Here is a 6,870-nt window from a genome sequence, read left to right as displayed (position 1 = left end):
TGTGTTTTTTGAACCTTAAACCGCATAAACACATTTCATTACACCAAATACACCAAATAATGTTCTTTATAGCAACATCATATGACCCCTTTAATATTTTCAGTTTTATTATTATTATTATTATTATTATTATTATTATTATTATTATTATTATTATTATTATTATTATTATTAATATTTTCAATATTTTCAGTTTTATTATTATTATTATTATTATTATTATTATTATTATTATTATTATTATCATCGTTGTTGTTGTTTACATAGGTACAATATGAGTTTGCAATATTACAAAGTTTCTAGATATTTATATTCTATATAAATAAATAAAAATAGACTAAATAATAATAATGATGATGATAATAATAATAATAATAATAATACAATTACAGCATAAAACTGCAACAAAACGAATAATTTTGTTAAAATAAATAATATATTTATTAATATTGTCAGTTTTATTATTATTATTATTATTATTATCATCGTTGTTGTTGTTGTTTACATAGGTACAATATGAGTTTGCAATATTACAGTTTCCAAGATATTTATATTCTATATAAATAAATAATAATAGACTAAATAATAATAGTACAATTATATCATAAAAGTGCAACAAAACAATAATAATTACTTACAAAATTACTTTCTTTTTTTGTACATCATTATAAAAAAATAAGAAAGTTCATTAACTTTTTCTGATTTATATTTCAATGTTTGTGATCAGCTGACCTAATGATACAGTACTGATTTTAGAACTTGAAAATGTTGACCCATCTTTAAAGGGAGATTCTGTTTTTCATATCTGGCGGGTGGGTGTTCAGGAAGACCTCCAGTCAAACAGAGATACGGTTTATGACAGGCGGTCCACCCTCAGTTTCCATGGCCCCCCATATAGCTTTGAGTCACTTTCTCAGTTTGGGTAATTTCTCATCATTCACTGATTTCTTACCTGGGGATCCCTGTCTGACTCACCAAAAGAACCTGATCTCAGAGATGTGGGTCTCAGACCCAAAACACAGCCCAGACAGATGTGAAGGTGAGGGGGATGGGGGTTACCTGGGGATTCCTTGGAGAAAGAGGGCCAACTCATCCTCACGCGCACCACAACAGAGGAATATTACATGAAGTAAAACAGCTGCCCACTCCAGAGAGCTCAGTTTAGAGAGTGATCAGTAAAAACAGACTTTCAGTCACTGCAGCATTAGGATTCTCTTCAGTTCAGGTGATTCAAACACTGTATCCATCAAACTGAAGCACAGAGGGAGGGATTAGTTACAACAGATCATACCCTGATGTAAGTAGAATTGGTTTCTTGGTAACGTTTTTAAAACTTATTGTTCAGCTGAGACTTAACTTGTGGTCTCAGTGCTGTATGTGCTAAATTAATAACAATAATTTCTGAATTAACTAATTATTTTTCCTTCAGGTTCTTTCAATGCTTCTCAAAATCCCTATATTACGAAGTAGAGTTGCACTTTTTAGAAATGTGACTGACATGCTTTTTCTGGGGTCCATTTGAATTGTTTTTAATCAGTTCTCATAAGGTTTAGACGATGCAGAATCAACCTGATACTTCAATGTTTACTTCAGTGTTGTTTGTAATTTAAAGTTGAATGAGAAGTGTACAGGTGTAAAAGGTAATAAGAAACAGCAAATCGAAAACATTTATTTGCCAGTTTCTAAATGCCACCTGCACTCTGTACACTTCACAGAAATGCATTTATGACAGGACTTTTTATAGGTCCCTCATAATTATGTCTATCAGTGTTGACTTGCTTCATAAATTTCCTTCTTTTTTCTACAGCATTCTAAGTAATGAATTGCTACAAATAGCTGTGTGATCATATTTTACTTCAGTATTATTGCACAGGATGATGATTCTGTTTAATCAGAAGGATGTTTACAAAAAAGCTAAAATAATACAAGCTTGTAAAAATACATTTGTTATAGCTATATATATATATATATATTCTGAAAAATGTTTAGAAAAATTTGTGAAACTGTATTTTCTTGTAAAACTCCAATAATCCTTGTTTTACAACTTAGAAAAATCCCTTTTTACAGTGTTTTACAATGTGTGTGTGTATAATACAATTTATAAAATATTATATTATAAAATCTGCAATTACCTTTGTTTATTACTGAAATCTCATATATAAAGTGATGTAAGTATATTATAAATGTAAAGCTAGTATTTTTATTCATAATATTTTTAAATTGTTAACTGAAAGTATTCACTTTTGTCAGTGAATATACATTTTTTTATGTATGTTACCATAATTTTATCATTTATTTACTGTAATTTTCAGCTCGTCATGGTCGAAGGTATTGGTCTCGTGACCCAAAATAGATTCCACTTACTTGAGACACAGAACATAGACGAACTCAACTAAACATGGTAATAAAGCACACAGTTTAATGTAAATACAGTGATAATGTTTTTGAATCTGAATGCGTGAAAATTCATCAGACTCTCTCAAATGTAAATGTCTGTATCTCATGTCAGATTCTTTCATGAGTTGTGTGCAGATGCTCACTGGTAAAGACAAAGATCACAAAGAAAGCCGGTAAGATATCACAAAGAAAAATAATTTTGGCTATTTTTTCCGAATATTTGCACATTGCAAAACACAAAGTTAGTCCTCAAGCAAGATATGTATTATATATTCATTTTTGCATTTGAGAATATCCACTTTATTAAGATTAAATATATTTTTACAGCTCATTCAAGTTGACTTTCCTTTCTTTGCTTTAAATTAGGAAGACTGAAAGAACTGTACACAGTTGTAGCGATGTATTACTGTTATAAAGCATTTGCCATATGTAACTGAAATACTTTCAAGTTTTGTGCACTTATTATATTTTTATATTGAATTAAATAATTCTAGATGTATGTATTTAATGTACTCTGTTTGCTCTGTTGAAAAAAAGAAAAAAAAATGTTTTAACATTGAAAATGTACATGTCATTTTCTACAATCAATAAATAAATAAATTAAATTGATGTTTTAGAATAATGTTTTTTTTCCTTTGACCTTTGTTGTACTCCATCTATTTTTATTATTTATTTATTTTATGAAAGTCCTGGAAAATTGATGAACTAATGATAAAATGTTGCTTTAGTACAGAGACTGAACTAAACAGTGTAATGGAGGTTTTGTGTTAAGAGTCTGTGCCTGTGACGCTCTCCATGCGGCAAGGGCTGTGGTTTCTCTGTGGTGGTTTTGTTTTAGTGTAGCGCTGAGGAGCTCAAAGTTGAACGAGCGATGCGAGAGAGATAATGTTCTGTCTTTTTGCACAGGAAGGGGTTTGTTCATTTGCCTCAAAGTATCAGGAAGAACAGCTGCACATTCAGCTTGAATAGCAGCACAGTTACTCTCATACCCACATTTTTTATTTGACAGATCTTTTATTTATTTTTTGATTGTATTTGTTTTTCCTTGTATTATACTGTAGATCCTTTTCATTTTAAATGTTACATTTATCCATATCATGTCTTGTATTTGAGAAAATATTTAAAAAAATTGTTCATTTACCAATTTGTTACTGGTGTGATTTTTAGAGGATCTATTAAGTCATTTCTTCTCAAATTCTCGCAGGTGTTCTAGCAGAATAACCACAGGTGTAGTTCACCACATTCACTATGAACATGTATAGGTAGTCTATTGCCCTGACTTGACACATAACAAATATTTCAAGCTAATTAGACTTTCTAGCTGTGATGAGACAATATCAATCAATATAGTTTCATAATGGGAACACACGCCCTCAGAGAGGGAAACTTGATAACACCCAATCACATTAACCAACACACCCTCAGATATGCAAGACGGGGGATACCATAAAACCCCTACAAAACAAACAAGTGCCATCAGAGAAATAATAACCCACAGAATCACTCAGTGATACACATTTAATTTAATCTTGATTAATGTAACTATTTAATAAGCATAACATGAAAGCATAAAACATGACAGCATATAAGATAAAAGAACATCATAATTAGAAAAATGTACATTCAGTCGCATATTAAACATGCTGTGCTGGCAAGAACAAAACTCAAAGCTCGATTAAGACAGTTTAGGTTAGTCCGAGTTCAGTTTTGGGGTGATCCTGGTGGTATGTTCAGCTCTGGTTTAATTCAGTCAAATTAGACAATGAATCTAATTCATTAAGTGGACTGTTAGTTGAATAATGTCAGATGAAACGCTAAACTGTAAATGTAAGCTATTATTTTTATTTACACGTTTTTACATTCTAAAACCCAGTTTGATTTTAGTGAAGCCATGGCAAAATTCTACAGGTCCACAATTTAGAGAGAAAAGGGACCACTGCCTGTAAATAACAACAAAAAAGAAGAGATTATTATATATAAGACAAAGACTGTATTTGAACTTTTTAAAGGTAAGTCATGTTTTTATCCAAATGTAGATGCTTACATTTGTTTCGACATGAAGAGTGTATTCTTCCACCTCATCGCAATGGATTCGTCCTATGGAGAAAATTAAAAAAGTTTAAAAAATCTGTTAAAGCTCATCATACTGGCAGAAATAGGCTAACAAATGATTTAAGTGTTTATAAAAGTTTCGTTGAGTCTAAGAAGCCTAACTGTCGAAATAGAACCAATTTAAACACCTATGTAAAGGTGATCTTTGATGCGAGACGCCAGTTTCGCAAATGATAAATAACCCACAAGAAAAAATACCATCTAAACTTTTCTAAAGACAGTAAGTTCCCCTCAGACATACATTCATATAAACTCCTACACCTAAATGAATCGCGATTTGTTTAGCATCTCAACCGATTTGAATCGTCACATATTTGAATCGATTTTCAACCGGCTTGCAGTTAATCGTTACATCCCTACCCACAGCCATAACCTTTCTGTTTATTTCCTCATTTCCATGGCCAAAAAAGGGCCACAGATCAGTTTAAAGACATTTTACTCATAGAAATAACATTAATTAAATTATTTGATAAAAAAACCCCACTGAAAATCTCATTATGCAGCAACAGATTGAAATATTTCTTGACTTACTTGGTAAATCGATGTCTGCACTTCTTAGGTAGACCTGTTGTCCCAATATATATAAAAAAAGAAAACATTTATGAGGCAGACTTGACATGCATATGAAATTTTATACAGAATTCCTATTTAAATTAATTCCACTTTTATTATACGGTGAACAGTTTATACGGTTACAGAACTATTAGCACTGTTAGGGTAGCACTTCTGAAACTCTGAAAATGCACTTCTGAACATCTGAAACAATGTACGTGAGAGTAAACATGTCACATGGCCAAACTGAAGTTGTGAAGCTTTTTCATTGACCACTGTGATGTACCAGTGTGTTACAAAGACATGAGCGAGCTCTGTGTGTATGTGTGATTGTGTGTACTCACGACTGAAGTAGTAAAGTGTGCCCACAAGTGTAATGGCCAAAAGCAGAAGAGCACCAATGCCCGGCCAAAGCACTAATTTTTCACAGCCTGCAACTCAACACAAAGAAACCAATAAAAAACAAAACAGCACAAAATCAGCTACATCTAACAGCACAGCTCAATCCGCACCTTTAGGAGAATTGGAGCGTTTGCAATTACAGATCTTCACGGGTTTCTTGGTCTTAACAGTTGGCGGCTGAACTGTTGGAGGATTCACTGGAGAACAAAGAAAAGAGAACATCAAGACAGCACATAAATACATATAGATTTACTTATATACATTTTATGGTGATATGAAATTTGCACCCACTGCGTCCAGCAACTTGACAACCAAGTCAATTAATATGAACTTTCCAGACTAGAAGATCCCAGACAGCTCAAGACTGCTAAAACTAACAGAACTCTGGGATTGTCAGGCCAAACATCTCGGAATCTTTTTCAATCTCTCCACTGATTAGTCATTTATTTCAAGATCTTGAGATGTTCTGGGGCACCATGAAAAACATCTCCTGCTTCACACCAGGTAAAGATCCTCTCACTTTAGGGATGGAAAGCTCAATGCAAGTGTGATTTTACTAATATGACTCTGTAAACCAACATTAGGTGTCTCAGTTTCATTACTTTGGTCTTCTTGACTTTCTTCATCCTAAAATCTTCATTCACTAACCAACGCTAACACCATTAAAGAAAGAAACTCAAGAAAAAAAAACGGTAGAAGGAGAGCGCTGCTATACCTCCAGGCATTATGTAATATCCAACAGGCATAATATTCTTAGTTTTAAACATGCAGGAATAGAGGCCGGTTTCATCCTCCTGTAGTCCTGTTATACGCAGGGTGTAGACCACCCTCTGTCCAGAGGACACGGAGCCCTTGAAGCGAGTGCCGTTCAGGCGTTCTCCATGTTTCTCTCTGCCAGCGCTGTTGACATACACTAGGAACTGAAGAGTCTTTGTCCTCTCAAGGTATCGGTACCAAAAAACCTCCTGGCAGGAGTGATCTGGACATTCACAGGACAGACTTTCCGAGCCATTGATTTTGGCGTAGAGAACAGACGGCGTAGCTTGGAAGGTGGGCAGCATGAACGCTTTAGGAGGAACAAAGAAAAAGTCATAAGTCCTGCTTTGTTCGTTATGCACATTTTTATTTTTGGGTTTAACGATATAGTCTAGCTACTTAAAATGTTAGGCGTCTGAATGGTACCTATTCAAAGGGCAATGATATACTCTAAACAGAATTAAATCAGATATTTTTCAGCTTCTTTTTTCTATGTAGAAAGTACAACAGTAAACGTTTCAGTTTAAAAAAGAGTCCCTTTCACAATAGACCATATAGAGCTAGATACACACAAGTCAGTAATTTCCTAGTTATGTAAGAATGGAACCTGAATAGACAAAAGGCTTGTAGGCAATTTGTGTTGTCTATATC

This window comes from Sinocyclocheilus anshuiensis, unplaced genomic scaffold (genome assembly GCF_001515605.1).
Source record: "Sinocyclocheilus anshuiensis isolate Anshui unplaced genomic scaffold, SAMN03320099.WGS_v1.1 scaffold587, whole genome shotgun sequence".
NCBI classification, from domain to species: domain Eukaryota; kingdom Metazoa; phylum Chordata; class Actinopteri; order Cypriniformes; family Cyprinidae; genus Sinocyclocheilus; species Sinocyclocheilus anshuiensis.
Note: the sequence above shows the minus strand (reverse complement) of the source record.